The sequence below is a fragment of the Nicotiana tomentosiformis genome, chromosome 3 (genome assembly GCF_000390325.3).
Source record: "Nicotiana tomentosiformis chromosome 3, ASM39032v3, whole genome shotgun sequence".
Classification (NCBI taxonomy): domain Eukaryota; kingdom Viridiplantae; phylum Streptophyta; class Magnoliopsida; order Solanales; family Solanaceae; genus Nicotiana; species Nicotiana tomentosiformis.
This window is the reverse complement of record NC_090814.1, coordinates 19280887-19297916: the sequence shown is the minus strand read 5'-3', so window position 1 is coordinate 19297916 and position 17030 is coordinate 19280887. Positions and strand designations below refer to the sequence as shown.

At 38.9% G+C, this 17030-nt stretch overlaps 1 pseudogene; it reads right to left on the bottom strand.

The window, feature by feature from the left end:
• Positions 1–12803: 12803 nt before the first annotated feature.
• LOC104107562 (late embryogenesis abundant protein 46-like) lies at positions 12804–14618 on the bottom strand (annotated as a pseudogene).
• Positions 14619–17030: the final 2412 nt, after the last annotated feature.

Below are 17030 nucleotides of genomic sequence, written 5' to 3'. Positions count from 1 at the left end.
AAATATTATGGTTATACATTATTCCTCTCATTGTTGAGTTATTTGGTATTGAAGTTGTGAAAGTCATTAATACGTTGAGGCGATGTTGGTTATTGTTGAAACATCTATCTTATTCAACATTTTCATCCATTGTTATTGATATTCTTGTATACATTGTGGTGGATCAATGGGCTATTATTGTGGAAATATTGATATTGTTGTTATTGGCAAGTTGTGAAATATGGGCACTTGTGGTGCGAATTGTTCTTGTGATATGATATTAACGCACATGCGGCAGTGTAAGGCTTGGGGTTGATGTGCATGAGGCGGTTTAAGGTAGGACTTATATGCGTGTTGCTTATAGGAGAACAACATGAAGCCACGCGGCGTCATAAGGTGGGCTAAAGTGCGTGTAGCTATTTCGGAATGTTTTTTTTTTCAAAACCTATTTCAAATGTAAGGCTCACGCGGCAGTATAAGGAAAGGTTGTGATTGAAATTGAGAAATGTGAATACGAGGCGGTACCTTGGTTGTGATTCTTGAATATACGAGGCGGTACCTCAGTTTGATATCACTATACACGAGGCGGTACCTCGTTGTGATTCTTGCTGTTTATTTCAGGTTGCAAAGTGTTTTGGTGGGAATATTTCTTGTTGTTCATTCTTTATTGTTCTAGTAGTTGTTGTTTGTTCATGATCAATTGTAGCACTTTAGTTGCTTTTGTTATGCTATTTCCATTGTTGATTTCCAGTACTAGTTCATGCTATTATCTTGGTTTCGCCTCGGCTATTTTCTTCATTTTTCCATTACATATCCGTATTACATTGTCATATTGTCTATGGACTGGGGCATTGTTATCGATGATATTTGTGAAGTATTATGCCTACCTTGTGTGAGTTATGCATTTTTACATTTTGTAGTGTTGTTTCCTATGTACCATTCTTCGTCTCTCCTCTTATTTGTTGACTTGAGTTGTGGTAGAACACTTTCACAAGCATACACATAATTAATCACTCACATCGGTTAAAAAAGATGAATCCTCACGTTTATTGACCATTTACATGTATTCTCGTTTATTTTCCTTCTTTGTATGAGTTGTACTATTGACACGTGAGACATCCGTGCAGTTATGAGATATTGTCACTCCCTTAGCAAGTGAGTTGTCCATGCAGATATGAGGTATTAATGGCATTGGCACGTGAGTTGTCCGTGCAACACATGAGTTATCCATGCGATTGTGAATTGTAATGTGGGCACAAGATGCCAAGTGATTAGGGTTCATTAATTGGGACCCGTGAATTAAAATTATGAGGCGTGGTACCTCGGGGAAGTTCTTGAATAGATCTTTTATGAAAGCAGTTGTTCTTATTGAGTTGTTACTTGTTTTCCTTACTTGGTTCCACCGGACTTAAACTGTATTCAGCTTACCCTACGGTGTTATTACCAGTTTGTTCTTTGTTGATAATTATTGTTTCTAGTTTTCTGTTGCAAGTATTATTGTCTTTTACCATGCTTAGATCTATACTGGTATTGTTCCTTGTTAGTTTCATATTTATGCTCGTACAAGGTGTCTTGTCTAGTGGGTGTCTTGACTGTCCCTCGTAACTACTCTACCGAGGTTAGTCTTGATACTTACTGGGTACCGCTGTGGTGTACTCATGCTGCACTTTTTGCACATTTTTGTGCAGATCTAAGTACTTCGGAGTTTATGGATCATTAGCTAGTTGATAGATAATTGTTGTAAAGATTCAAGGTATACCTACCATCACGTTCACAGGCTTCAGAGTTACCTTCTAATATTTTACTTTGTACAGTTTATTTCTATTCCGGAACAGTTGTACTTAGAAATTTTCTAGTGAATTCAGTGGAGCTTATGACTTGTAAAACTGATTTTTGGGATATTGTATTGTACTCGATGTTGTTGTCTTATTATAGAAGATTATGGCTTATGTTCGATAGTTGTTTTGGTTAAATTATATCATTTAATTCCGTAAGTGTTAGGCTTACCTAGTCTTAGAGACTAAGTGCCATCACGACTTCATACGGAGGGAAATTGGGGTCGTGATAAGTTAGTATCAGAGCTCTAGGTTGATAGGTGCTACGAGTCATAAGCAAGTTTAATAGTGTCTTGCGGATCAGTATAAAGACGTATGTACTTATCTTCGAGAGGCTACAGAACTATTAGGAAATTCCACTTCTTTCATTCCTTATTGTACGACATTGATTCAGCTTGAAGCATATATCTTATATTCCTTTGCATCCACTCGTGTATGATATTGCGGACTCAGTATCATCTATGCGCCGACGGTTTGTGATGTTGTGGATGGGCTACGAGGGATCCAGGGATGCTCAAGCATTGTCTCAATGTGTCGTCCAGACTGAGGATGCAAATGTATTGAGAGACCAGTAAGTTATTTACGTAGGGGTGCAATGGGTTCGAGCATCTAGTTGATAAGTACGAACTTGGGAAGATTTAATTAAGATCTAAGATTTGTATGGGATAATACTAGAACTTGCGGTATTTCTGCGTCATTATAATTCTACACTTCAGCATCATAGAGGTTAGAGAAACAACTTCAGACTCACAAAAGGTCTCTTCAGAGTGGGTATCTCGGTTGCGGAATTTTGGGGTGCTTTAGAGGAAATATAGTGGTTTATGAGCTTCTGGGCTACGTGGTTCGTGCTAGGATCTCATGCATTGAGCTTTGGTTTTGGGATCGTTGTGTACCGCCAGGGCTTTCTAGGGAAGTGTCACCGTATTCTCCACACCATGGGTATTGTGGAGATGAGTGGGGTTGCTTTTTACTACATTCTAGCTGTCGGGAGCAGCATATTAGTGGTGGCGGGTTTATGAGGAGGGTAGCCCAGCTAATGCAGCTTCACTTTCATGGACTCAGTTTTCTGAAATGTTCTTGAGAGTTTGTTCCTCAGACCATTCAGGATGCATGGCGCACGGAGTTCGAGCAACTCCGCCAGGGCACTATGTTAGTGTCAGAGTATGCCACTAGATTCAGTGATTTGTCTAGAAATGCACCTATTTTGGTCTCCACAGTTAGAGAGTGAGTCTGCAGGTCTATTGAGGGGCTCATTTATGATCTTAGATTTAGCATAGCTTGAGAGTTGCAGACTGATATTCCATTTCAGTAGGTGGTGGAGATTTCCAGGATATTAGAGTGTATTCAGGGTGAGGAAAGGAAGGATAATGAGACCAAGAGGTCTCGAGGGTCAAGAGGGTTCATTAGATTCTACTCTTTAGTGGTGGACCATCATGGCGGAGGCTCGGTCAGTCGGTCAGTCTGGTCTACACTTTAGAGTTCTCGTGGTGCCCGGTTAGTCAGGGTACTCACGTGGGGCAGTCATCTTTTAGTGTACCACCGACATGGGGTTCCAATAGCGGTTATTCCAGTTATCCAGCACAGACTCAGTACGAGCAGCCACGCCCGCAGAGGGAATGTTATGAGTGTAGTAATACTAGGCACATCATGTGTGATTAGCCCAGACTCGAGAGGGGCGATTTCATCAGAGCACTCAGGCTACGGGCTCTATTCCAGTTGCTACTCCACCTGCACAGCTAGCTAGGGGTGGAGGATAGGCGGGTAGAGGGTTCCCTAGAGGGGGAGACCCGGCCCATTGATATGCTTACCATGGTAGGGCTAAGGCTGCTTCACCAGATGGTGTCCTTACAGGTATGGTTTCAGTTGATTATAGAGATGCATTTGTGTTATTTCGATCAGGTCCTATTTATTGGTAAGATTCATCCTACCTTGCTTCAGATATGGTTGTGTTTTGTGACTCTTGTACTCTGTTCATGTGCTCACGCTAGTGAGAAATGTATTGTGATAGCCGTATCTATTGTTCTGGTTTGGTTGCTATTGTAGGTTATGAGGCTTGGGTGGACTTTCTATTAGTTAAATACGGTAGGTTTTGACGTGATTTCTGGGTGGTTTGGCCATGATTGGTTAGAAGTTTGTTTCGTGTTGTAGTTTTGGTTCTACGAGGTTAGTTCGTAGAGTGTCTTAGACTATATGATGTTTATTTTACTTGAGATTCTGAGTTAAGGATAGGACCTGATGTTTTTGATAGATATGTGTATTTGTGCAGGGCTATGCGCCACAGAGAGGTCATATTAAGGCAATATTTATTGTGGTTGTTGCGTGTGTCTTGCTCCTCCCTTGTGGATTGGATCCGTAGTATGGTATCTGTGAGGAGTTGTGCCTATTTGGCTCGTTTGACTATTCTCTCATGTGTTCCTTTTTTCATATTTCAGTCACATTCTAGTTGTGCTTGTTGGATTTGGATTGCGATGTGGGTGCCCATGTGGTGTTTGGTGTGGCTTGTTGATCGGATGAGTAGTTATGAGTTTCACATGCTTCATGTATTATTTTCAGCATTGTGAAGGTTTGGGACAAGATTCTAATTGATATGAGCATGTTTGCCGGTACCAAGTTTGGTAATAGGCGACTATTGTGGTCAGAGTTATTACTATGGGCATATGGATGATGTGTTATGTCATGTGGTTATACTTTGTGGGTGTAGGCATGAGCTGTTGTAGCTAGTCGAGTATTTTTTACAGTGTGTTTGTGTGATAATAGGGCCCTTGGTAGATGTGGAAATTTGATTTTAAGTCCTATCGGCATGAGTAGAAGGAATAATACCCGGTTGGGATGATGTTGTCGGGCTTATGTTTGTTGGGGTGACGTAGGGTCACCCGCGTGTATGTGTATGGTAAGTTTATACAGTGATTTGATGGCCTGGGAAAGATTCTTGGCACGTTCGAGGATGAACGTTTGTTTAAGAGGGGGAGAATATAACGACCAGACCGGTCGTTTCGAGCTTTAGTGATTCATTCAGTGGTTCGAGGCCTTGAGTAGCTACATATTGTGTATGTTTGCTTGTGTGCATCTTCAGATTTGATTTTCGGAAGGAATTCGGATTAGTGATTCTCACTTTAAAAGCTTATTTTGAAAATGTTGACCGAGGTCTGACTTTTGTGGAAACGACCCCGAAACGGTATTTTAATGGCTCCGATAGGTTCGTATCGTAATTTTGGACTTGGGCGGATACCCGAAATCGAATTCAGAAGTTCGTAGGTTGATTTGTGATGTTTTGCCGAAAGTTGACAATTTTAAGGCCTTGAATTTTCATAAGTTTGACCGTAGGTTGACTTTATAGCTATCGTACTTGGATTCATGTTTCGGGACTTGGAATAAGTCCGTTTTGTCATTTGGAACTTGTCTGCAAAGTTTGACATCATCCCGAGTTAATTTAATAGGAATCGGACGCGCAGTCGTGTTTTTAGGAGTTCTTGAGTTTCATGTGGAATTCTTGTGTTTTGAGGTCTAATTCGTGATTTCGTATGTTATTTGGATGATTTTATCACACGAGCGAGTTCGTGATATATTTTTAGACTTGTGTTAATGTTTGGTTTGGATCCCTGAGGGCTCGGGTGAGTTTTGGACGCGTTGCGGAGTGTTTTGATAGAGTTTGAGCACTGCTGGTTTAGTGCAGAAGCTTCACATCTCGCAATTTCAAGAAATGAGTCGCAATTGCGATGTTAGTTTAGGTCTGTTAAGTTCGCATTTGCGAAGGAGGAGCTGGGCAAGTTATTTCACATTTGCGATCAATCATGTCGCATTTGAGTTGTTTGCACTATTTGAACTATGTGAAAGACGTGTAGACGAGGTGACGAGTGTGTATACGGCTTTTATGTGAAAATTTGACCGGGTTAGACTCTTAGGTTCTTATGTTCATTAAAAATGAAGTTGTCTTATCATGTTAAATCCCCCATTTGCTAAATTCCCCCTTATGTATCTTATTTGAAGTTGATTGATTCATGTTCTATACTTGTTGTCAAATAAACTCTTATAAGCCTTAATTGAAGTTGTTGCCTCTTTAATTGACATTCCATCTCTCCCGTAATTGCTTAACCTTAATTGAAGCTATTGTTATCCCTTCATTGTAATTATCATTGTTTGAAGATATTGTTTGTGTTATCTCCTTCCTTATTGATTTTCGTTACTTGAAGTTATTGTTCACGTTATCCCTTCACTTGTTGATTTCTATTATTTGAAACTTATTGTTGAATATTATCTCTCTTATTGTGAGTTATTCTTATCAAATATTATGGTTATACATTATTCCTCTCATTGTTGAGTTATTTGGTATTGAAATTGTGAAAGTCATTAATACGTTGAGGCGATGTTGGTTATTGTTGAAACATCTATCTTATTCAACATTTTCATCCATTGTTGTTGATATTCTTGTATACGTTGTGGTGGATCAATGGGCTATTATTGTAAAAATATTGATATTGTTGTTATTGGCAAGTTGTGAAATATGGGCACTTGTGGTCTGAATTGTTGTGATATGATATTGACGCGCATGCAGCAGTATAAGGCTTGGGGTTGATATGCATGCGGTGGTATAAGGTGGTACTTATATGCGTGTTGCTTATAGGGGAACAACATGAAGCCACGCGGCGTCATAAGGTGGGCTAAAGTGCGTGTAGCTATTTCGAAAAAATATTTTTCAAAACCTATTTCAAATGTAAGGCTCACGCGGCAGTATAAGGAAATGTTGTGATTGAAATTGAGAAATATGAATACGAGGCAGTACCTTGGTTGTGATTCTTGAATATACGAGGCGGTACCTCGGTTTGATATCACTATACAAGAGGCGGTACCTCGTTGTGATTCTTGCTATTTATTTCATGTTACAAAGTGTTTTGGTGGGAATATTTCTTGTTGCTTCATTCTTTATTGTTCTAGCAGTTGTTGTCCTTTCATGATCAATTGTAGCCCTTTAGTTGCTTCTGTTATGCTATTTCCATTGTTGATTTCCACTACTAGTTCATGCTATTATCTTGGTTTCGCCTCAGCTGTTTTCTTCATTTTTCCATTATATATCCGTATTATATTTTCATACTGTCTATGGCCTGGGGCATTGTTATCGATGATATTTGTGTAGCGGTGTTCCTTCCTTATGTGAGTTATGCATTTTACGTCTTGTAGTATTGTTTCCTATGTACTATTCGTCGTCTTTGCTCTTACTTGTTGACTTGAGTTGTGGTAGAACACTTTCAAAAGCATACACGTAATTAATCACTCACATTGGTTAAAGAAGAAGAATCCTGGCGTTTATTGACCATTTACATGTATTCTCCTTTACTTGCCTTCTGTGTGAGAGTTGTACTATTGGCACGTGAGCTGTTCGTGCGGTTATGAGATATTGTCACTTTCTTAGCACGTGAGTTGTCCGTGCAGATATGAGGCATTAATAGTATTGGAACATGAGTTGTTCGCGCAACACGTGAGTTGTCCGTGTGATTGTGAATTGTAATATGGGTACAAGATGGCAAGTGATTAAGGCTCGTGAATTGAAATTATGAGGTATGATATCTCGGGGAAATTCTTGAATAGATCTTGTGTGAAAGCAGTTGTTCTTATTGAGTTTTTACTTGTTTTCCTTACTTGGTTCTACCGGACTTAAACTGTATTCAGCTTACCCGACGATGTTATTACCAGTTTGTTACTTGTTGATAATTATTGCTTCTAGTTTTCTGTTGCAAGTATTATTGTCGTTTACCATGCTTAGCTATATACTGGTATTGTTCCTTATTAGTTTCATATTTATGCTCGTACATGTTGTCTTGTCTAGTGGGTGTCTTGAATGTCCCTCGTCACTATCTACCGAGTTTAGACTTGATACTTACTGGGTACCGCTGTGGTGTACTCATGCTACGCTTTCTGCATACCTTTTTGCAGATCCAGGTACTTCGGAGTTTGTGGATCATTAGCTAGTTGATCGGTCATTGCTGTGGAGACTCAAGGTATACCTGCCATCGCGTTCGCAGGCCTCAGAGTCACCTTCTGATATTTTACTTTGTACAGTTTATTTCTATTCCAGAATAGTTGTACTTACAAATTTCCTAGTGAACTCAGTAGAGCTTATGGCTTGTACTACCGGTTTTTGGAATATTGTATTGTACTCGAGGTTGTTAGCTTATTATAGTAGATTATGGCTTATGTTTGATAATTGTTTTGGTTAAATTCTGTCATTTAATTCAGTAAGTGGTAGGCTTACCTAGTCTTAGAGACTAGGTACCATCATGACTTCCTACGAAGGGAAATTGGTGTCGTGATAAGGGCATGGTCCTGTTTCGCTTTCGAAGCCTCCTTTTGGGCTTTCTCCAGTTCGGCTTGGAGGGCAGAGCAGTCAACCATGTCCCTAAGGACTTCATCCTTCTGCTCACAAAGAGCTTTGTACATCTCTTTTTGCTGGACCTGCTTCTTGAGCTTGAACTCGAGATGACTCACCTCCATCTTGGACTGGTGAAAGCTTTCATGGTGAAGCATCGAGGCCTGAGATATAAAAAGAAAATCATTAGGAAACTGTTAAGGCAACATGAAGTCGTTAAGATGAAGAGGGAAAAAGGTATACCCGATTCAGCGCCTGCTGAGCTTCGTTGAAGAGACTTGGCCCATCTATCTCGTTTATCTTTACTTGGTCTTCCTCAATTACAAGGAACGGAGATACCTGGCCACTCTGACTGGCCCAGACAACATGTTGGTATCTGCTGGCACCGAGAACATGATTGTCTTCTTTCGCTCAGGGTCCACATTCGGGGCCGAAAACTGCTTCTCGAGCTGTGAGCTCGAACTCGGCCCATTTGCTCCCGGTTGCACGAACCTTTTGGGATCTCCAGGTGGACAAAGCCAGAGTAATCCTCTAGCATGTCGATGTCCACACCCTCAAAAAATGAGTTGGGGGCTTCATCCACATCCCAGGACGCGTTCGTTGGTTTCTTTTCAGCAGCCCGAGCTTCATTTAAAGTGGCCTCCAGGAGGGGCAGTAATTCTTGAATATGGATGACAGTGTCATCCTCAATAACTTCGGGACTGGAGGGAGTGGAGAGGGGGGGCTTCTAGAGAAGCAATGGCCACATGTTCCTCCTCGAGCTTCCGAGTTGAGGAGGATTCAGCCTTACGACTGTCCCCCTCCGGGGCGACCAACCTTTGTGCGGCGTCGATCGGTTCATGAAAGATGAATTCCATGTCCTTGTCATCCTCGAGGAAGTCCTTGAGTTGATGAAGAGCTTTGGAATCCGGGACCCGGGCACTCGAAGTCTTCTTGGTTCTCTTTCTGAACCTGAGCTTATTCTTCTTCTTCTTCTTCTTCTTCTTCTTCTTCTTCTTCTTCTTCTTCTTCTTCTCATTCTTCTTCGTTTTTCCTCCTTCTTTGCAGCAGCTTCGGCGATAGGCTGCAATGAAGCAGAGGGTTTTGTATACAGGGTCGAGGACATGACCTCGGTAATTTCTCGGAGTTTTGTGGGCTTAGGCAAGCCTATGAAAAAAGAACTTAGCCACAGTCGTCACAGAATAAAAATTCAACCAAAAAAGGAGGGGGCACTCATCGTGAGAACGAGCCTCCCACTTGCCTTTGGAGAGCTTGTGCCACTCACGCTCGGGATAAGTGAGTTGCTTGCATATGCACTCGACACACTTGCTAAAGTGCGGGACCGCGTTGGGGACTCGGGCAACAACTGCATGCCAAATAAACCAAATAATGAGAAAGAAGAGTAGATGCAAAAAAGGCACTTTGACGACTTAAAAGAGAGTACACTTACATTTTGTGTTCCAGTTCTCGGGGAACCGCATGAACTCGTAAGGGATGAGGTCCTCATTATTTATTCGAACAAACCTAACCTCGATCCATATCCTCGTCTATGCAAGATAAGGGAGATTTCTTTACCCGACGGGCAAGCTTGATTAGCCCCTCTCGGAAGATTCGGGGGCTGTAGATTCAGAGCAGATGGTCGATTGTTAACTGAGGCTCCTCCATGTTGTTCGCAAAGTGACGGAGAAGTGTCATAATCCTCCAAAAGGATGGATGAACCTTCCCGAGGCAAATTTTGCACCTCTTGCAAAACTCCAGGACCACCGTATCAACGGAACCAAACGTGAAAGGATACATGTAAAAACTTAAGTACCCTTCCACGTGCGTCGTAATGTCCTCTTCGGGACTGGGAACGACTATGTCCTTGCCTTCCCATTTACAGTCCTCTCGAACAGCTTCGAGTTTCTCCTCGATAATGGAGCAAACATACCTCCACGCCTCCTCACGCCGATCCCCTTGTGTGGAGGCTTTTTTGACTTTAAAGTCATTATCTATGGAGCAACTGTCGAGGATAAAATCAGTAAGAGGAGGTCCCGGGGCTACTATCGGAGGTGCTGCCTCTGCGCCGGTGGTCGAGGAAGAAGTCGTTGGAGCGGTATTTTGGGGTACTGATTTCGAAGTCTTAGCCATCTCTATCTGAGAATATGAAGGTTTGAAGGTTTGGTATGAAGGTTTGAAGGTAAGGTATGAAGGTTTGAAGCCAAAATATGAAGATATGAAGAACAATTTATGAAGATTTGAAGGATTAATGAACAAATAAAAAAACTCGAGGGTAATTTGAGGAAGTTCGAAATCAGAAAGTAAAAAAGTGAAAAAAGGAAATCGGATCTTTTATAGGAAAGGAATAATGAATGCATAGCGTTTCACATTCGGTAACTACCGAAGATGATCAACCGGCGGCTGACGCGTGTCAAAAATCAGAGCGACATGACTGATGGGACGTTTCGGTTCGTCAACTTGCTTATGGTGTGCGAAGGAAGGAACCGGGGTCAACTAGTCACTTCTCATCGCTCTTATAATCTACTCTCCAAGAAGTGAGGGGACTATTTGTGTACGGGTAAAATCGGAGATAAAGTTACCCCTGATTTTCCGTTGAGAAGCGAGGAATAACGTTACTTGTTACTAGCTCGAGTAAGGCCGAGGGTGCCCACAGATCGGAACCAAGTGCGGACAGATGATACGTCAGGAATCGAGCATGACCGAACCCGAAGAGATCCCAGCTCGAGCAATACGAAGAACCGAGGGTAAAAGAAGAAACAGTTAAAGAAGACAAACGGAAAGCCGAAATATTCGCCATCAACCGGATATTACAACGTAGATCATGCCCGATATTGGCTGTAGATCGTGTTTTCTTGAGAGAAAAATAAGAAAAGGATTTTTACCTTATTTATACTTGTATTGGGGTTAAAACCCCCTACTATATAAAGGGGAGAACCTTTTTATTTTTTGGGTCAGTGTTGGCACACATATCAAAGAAATAAAGTTTATTTTTATCTTTTAGTAATTGTTCAAATGTTCTTCAGTTGTTCATCCATCTAGTTGCAATCGAGCTCCATTCCGAGGACTCGATTGGGACCAGTCCTTAGCATTCGAATCTAACGTCAGGCTTAATTATTTTGTCACATTTGGTTTGATCGCTTTGTTTCTTTTTAATTCAATTACCTACTGTTATTTGATCATTCGTATTAAATTAAATTACGTATTTTTTAAATCACATATAAATTCAATTGTTATCCTTTTTAAGGGTAAACACTAATGAATTGTGATTCTGCCGAACCACATGTTATATGTTACCTACGCCCCTATTTCAAAACAATTATTATTCGAAAGCCTACGGTTAGACGGCCTCGAATCACTAAAAAAAAAAGAAATGAATCATAATGTAGGCGTCTATATCTGTCAATAAACAATAGTACAATTAGACTTTTTTATACCGTCTCTATATAACAATCATTCACGGTAAAAGTTAATTTTTTTTTAGAATCGATTTTTTAAATTATATTTTATCTCTGTGTGATAAATTTTTACCTATAACAATAACATCCATACTTATAGCAGAACGCTTTTTGTAAAATGACCCCTCTATAACAGCCATATATAATTTCTTTTTCATGAAACAAAGTTTTCATCTTGCATAATACATAAGATTTAAAGATCTACACATGATATTTTTTCTATTGGACAAATGTCAAAAAATATATAAATAGAAGATTCAACTATTAAGCACTTAGATTGCCTTGAAGCGAAAGCTATATGATGTCATTTTGCTGAAAGTTTTGGACATAAATATTTTACAATTCAAGCATTATATTGCTAGTGAGAGAATGAAATATACGAAACAAGCTATAATTGCAAAATTTTTATCGAAAGAATACATTTTTCTAGTAGATTTAAAACGTATGCCTTAGAGTTAAATCTTTGTACACTTAGTTATGAATTTATTTATAATATATTAACTTTCTTTGATATTTAATTTATTTAATGAGTAAAACATGTATATTTTTTGAGATTATAAATTTGAATATTTTTTTTCCTTTTTATATGTAATATTAATTTTTTTTTTTAGATAATTTTTATTATAGCAATCAAAAAAATATTTAAACGTCAAATGCTTAACATCCATTCATTATAAAAGCCAATAAATATCATCATAAATAAATAAAGTGTGTCGTTCACGATACATAATGCCATCTTTCCCAGAGAGGCCGCCTTCTCTCAGGCCAACAGTCTTCTACTTCTAGTCGACTGCTATGACGGGCTTCCCTCTTTCCTCGGCTCCGACCCAATAAGTAATAATTGAAAAATGATGTTTCCTTGCCTGCATTAAGATTTAAAATATGTCGTCAAAAAAAAGCAATCAATCAGAATAAAAAAAAATATAAAATATGAAAATATGAAATATGAAAATAGTGAATCAAGATCTAGATAGATCCGTGAACATAAGATTTAAATCATGTAGTCAACAAAAAAAACAATCAATCGGAATCAAGAAAAAATATGAAATATGATAATACTAGATAGATCCCTGAACATAAAATATTCAGGAGGCTAGGTGTTTCTCTCTTTTTGTAGTAGAAATAATTTCTCACCCCCAAAAAGCCGCTGATCAAAAAGTAACCAATTTGTGACGTGGCCAAGTGCAAACAGGGTAAAAAGAATCGGAAAAGCCATACGTATAATCTAAATATAGCAACTACAACACGCAAATTAATAAAAATTCGCGGTTCTCCCTAGAACATACATATTTTTACGAAATGATAAAAAAGTTATCTAAGCACAATTAGTAAATACCATCATTCGCCTTATTGAAATTAAAGGAAAAAGAATATGCATAATTCTAAACCGAGCTAAGCTACACTGATACAGTGGCGAAATAAGGAATTCTAACTATATGAACCGCCAGTGCCATAGCCACTGTTAACAGTACCACCAACATGTGTATTATGTGCAGCGGAAGATCTCTGAGTTCCAGTTGCAGTTCCAATGGGGTGAGACTGCACCACACCTTCTACCACCTGCCCAGCCCACTGCCGTGGCCCGGCAATGCTGACATCTGATGCGCACCAGTTGGTTGCCCAGTTGCGCCAGTGGTCGAGTAGGAATGCGTCTTTTCAGTGCCTTGTCTAGCTGCAGCTGCATTCTTGTCTCGAGTCTCTTGCTTGTTCATTTCGGCTTCGTTGATTCTTTCTTCTTTCTTTTCTGTTGCCATCTCCTTTTCTGTTGGGTTGTCTGCTGTCATCCTCTCCATCTGTTTCCGTCACGCAAATATTAGCAAAAAGAAAAAAGAACATTGTTAATTCTTGGTTAGGTACTTTATCTTGATAATAAAACTTTCTCTGAATTATTCTGAATAACAAAACAATAGATAGAATGTTAAAGCACACTTGTGCTTAGGGAAAAAAAGAAGGAAAATAGAGGTCTAATGGTAGTATTAAGTTACTTCCTTAGATTTGCCACTTCTCAATTTCAGAAGTTTATGTCACAACCAGTATATAAGCAATAACTTTTCCTTAAACCATACATTTTCTAAGCGTATATATTTTCAATATTAAATAAACTCCGTCTGTTTTAATTTGTCTGTCTTAGTGTTTGTTTTAATTAGTTTGTTCGGAGTACGAGGGTCAGATAGTCAGACTTCGTTCAAATTTGTTTGTTCGAAATCCGAATACCAAATTGGCTAATTTTCGATGTGAATTTGAGTATAAATTCTATAATTTTTGTTATAATAAAATTTATATATTTAAAAAGTATAAGCTAGGTCACAATAGTAAATAATTTAAAATCTTTAAAAAATACATTTGCTAAAAATATGATCAATTTTTTTTTTGTTTTGACTCCTGAAAAGTTAATACACTACCAAAAAAAAATAAAAAGTAGCGTCAGGACAAATTCTGTAGCTAAATAGCAAAATTCGTTGCTAATTCTAGTCATCTTTTCTGTTAGATGATTCAGCTACAAATTAGCGACAAAATTCGTAGTAATTTCAGTTTTTTAAATAGTGATAGGTTCATTCTATTTGCGAATTATAGAATTTTTTTATTCTTTGAATTTTATTGTAAAAAACTTTAAAAATGACACCAAATCTGCTTGAAGCATATTAATATTATTCACAAAGCGGTGACGCCTTATTTATAGTATTTCAAGACTCTTTATATTTTCAAAAGGGTATTATTGAGATATATAGGAAGTGTAAATCAAACCGGTAGAGCAAAGTCTATTAAGAAATGATTATTGTTCGTCTATACAATAAATGGGAAGATATCATATATATAAGTAATGGAAAACCTTTTCTTGAGCAACAGCTTTGGTCTTCTCCATGCCAGACTTTGCCGAAGCGGCAATATTTGATGCTGTTTCTTTCATGGCCTGCATTTTCACTCTCTTTCTTGAAACTCTGTTTTAATCTGTCGAGAAATTTAACCAAAACACCCAAATGTTTATGTGATTCGTTTCTGTACCATGTTCATGTGAAGTAACTTAAATAGATTTGGCCATGAGCGCTAATGAGAAGAGATACGTGTCACTTCATTACCAGTTCTTACTCTCCTTCTAACACCTGTCTAAACAGGTGTCTTTGTCATCGGAACAGACGCTAACTGTCTTTGGTAGTTCTTTTTTGTCTTGGATAAGATTTTTCTTTCTTCTTTTATTTCGAAATTTAGGTTTTACTTGCTCTTTTCTTGGGAAAAAAACTAAAAATGGGAAAATGGAGAAAGAAAGGTCGGAAGACAGGTAAAGCGAACTGAAGGATAGTGGTTAAGAAGGGATTATTTTTCTTTGATATAGGTTGATCATCAGCGTTTTTTTTTGTTAAGCAAATATATCACTAGGCTAGTTGCCTAGTGGTATTTTTATTAATAATCAAAATAAAATAACAATGAGTCCGGAGGTCTCATAAAATGAAAATGCGTAGAAAATGAAAGTACACGAAACCTAATATAAAAGTCATGTGTAAAACACTCCTTTGATAATACAAAAAGAACTAAGACCCATGATTCTTGAAAAGGCCTATTTGCACATGACTCACAAAAAATTCTTGAATAGATGTCTCTCATTGCTTTCGATTGTGGGCATTTGTACTTGTTATCTTGAGGATTAAGCAGCTCCACCTGATCTATTTGAAAGAAATATAAGCTTGACAAGGATTGCTTTGTAAGCCGATTGCACGCAAAACCTTCCAAAATGCAAGTCCAGGTCAAGACAGTAATGGTGTTGTTGCGACTTTGGCTCCTTGTTACGCGTTCATGCCTGCTCCTTCTTGTTGTGATCCTGTTGTTGGTAGCTTCCTCATGTGTGGTAGATGTCCATTGTAGCTGGTAGCTCCTCCAAATATTACTAAAATGATCCGCATAAAGCTGAGAAGTCCCATGGGTAGTCATATCTGATCTGGGCAATAGAAAGTAGTTGTGCATGTAACTGATAATTGTGACTTGATGTGCTCTGCTGGTATTACCTTATGTGATCCTCAGGGAGTGATAGATGCAAAGGAGTTTGCATTTTATAGTATAATCTTCCCCGTTTTCATCATCGTGGGTATGGATCCAAATGGCTAATGTGCAACCTTCTTTTTGCCTTATTGATTGTGCTTTTGGACTGGCCTAAGTAGTGATTGTACCTATAGGGAATGAGTATCAAAGATACTAATACCACCCTAATAGGTTTGGCCAAAACATAGAGCCAAGCCCCCTCCAAAGTGCCTGCAAAATCAGAAAACGTGTTAGAGAAAAAATCCTTCCTTCTCTCCTCCCTAAGGATTTGAGTTGGAAGTGTAATGTGATCTCCATCCCCTATAGTTTGTCTCATTCTTTCATGATACATTCTACTCCTACTCTTCATCTTATCGTCTAACTCCATCATCAATTAGCATTTGGCTTGGCCGTTCTTACCCTTATGTAGGGTATTTGAAGCTTGTCATTATTCAATATCCTTCTCACTTGTGTGTCCAGTTCCCAAAAGGAATGCACATGTACAATGTGTTACTGATCCAATGATAAATTAGCTAAATGATTAGCTAACTTGTTACCTTCCCTCAACACATGAAATATCTGGAAAGCACCCTTAGACAGTAGTGTTTTGATTTCATCCATTTGATTAGCAATGCTCCAAGGTGGTTCCCAAACTTCATCTAGCACTCTCTTCATAAGTAAAGAATCAGTTACAATTATGCATGGAGGAAATTTCATTTGAGTTATGTACCTTAGAGTCTCCAGAATGGCCTGTGCCTTAGCTACATTATTAGTTTCATCCTCAACTGCATCTGTCTGTGCGTAGATAATATCTCCTATTACATCCCTTATACAGAAGCCATATAATGCTTCTCCATTGACACCTCTACATGCCCAATCAGTATTGTATTTTTTCCACTCCACAGGAGGTAATTCCCACAACACCTTAGTATACCTCAATTTAGGAATATGTAGTGACAGCTTCTCATGCAATTTTGGCCAGTTTGCAGTAACACCCTTAAAGCTTGGTCTTCTCACCTTTAGCAGTATTCGGATTGAGGTTGAGATTTGAAAGATCAATCTATTTATAGACACACTCTTCCCATGCTTTCCAGAATTTCTCTTCTTCCACAAATGCCAAACAATCAAACTTGGCATAGCTTGATATACTGCCATTCAAGCTTGTATTAACGAGTTTGCTCCGCCATTCATTTATCACTTGTACAAGTTGCTTCCCATCTGTTCTAATCCCTGCAGGTGCACCATAATAATTCTAAACATATCTTGCAGCTGGTGATGTTAGAAACACATGAGGCAGTGTCTCTTCTTTAGGATTCCTACATTACCAACACCTTGATGTTCTGAAATATGCCAGCCTTAGAAACCAGTCATCCAATGGTAACTTTGCCTTCCACAGTCTCCACATGAAGA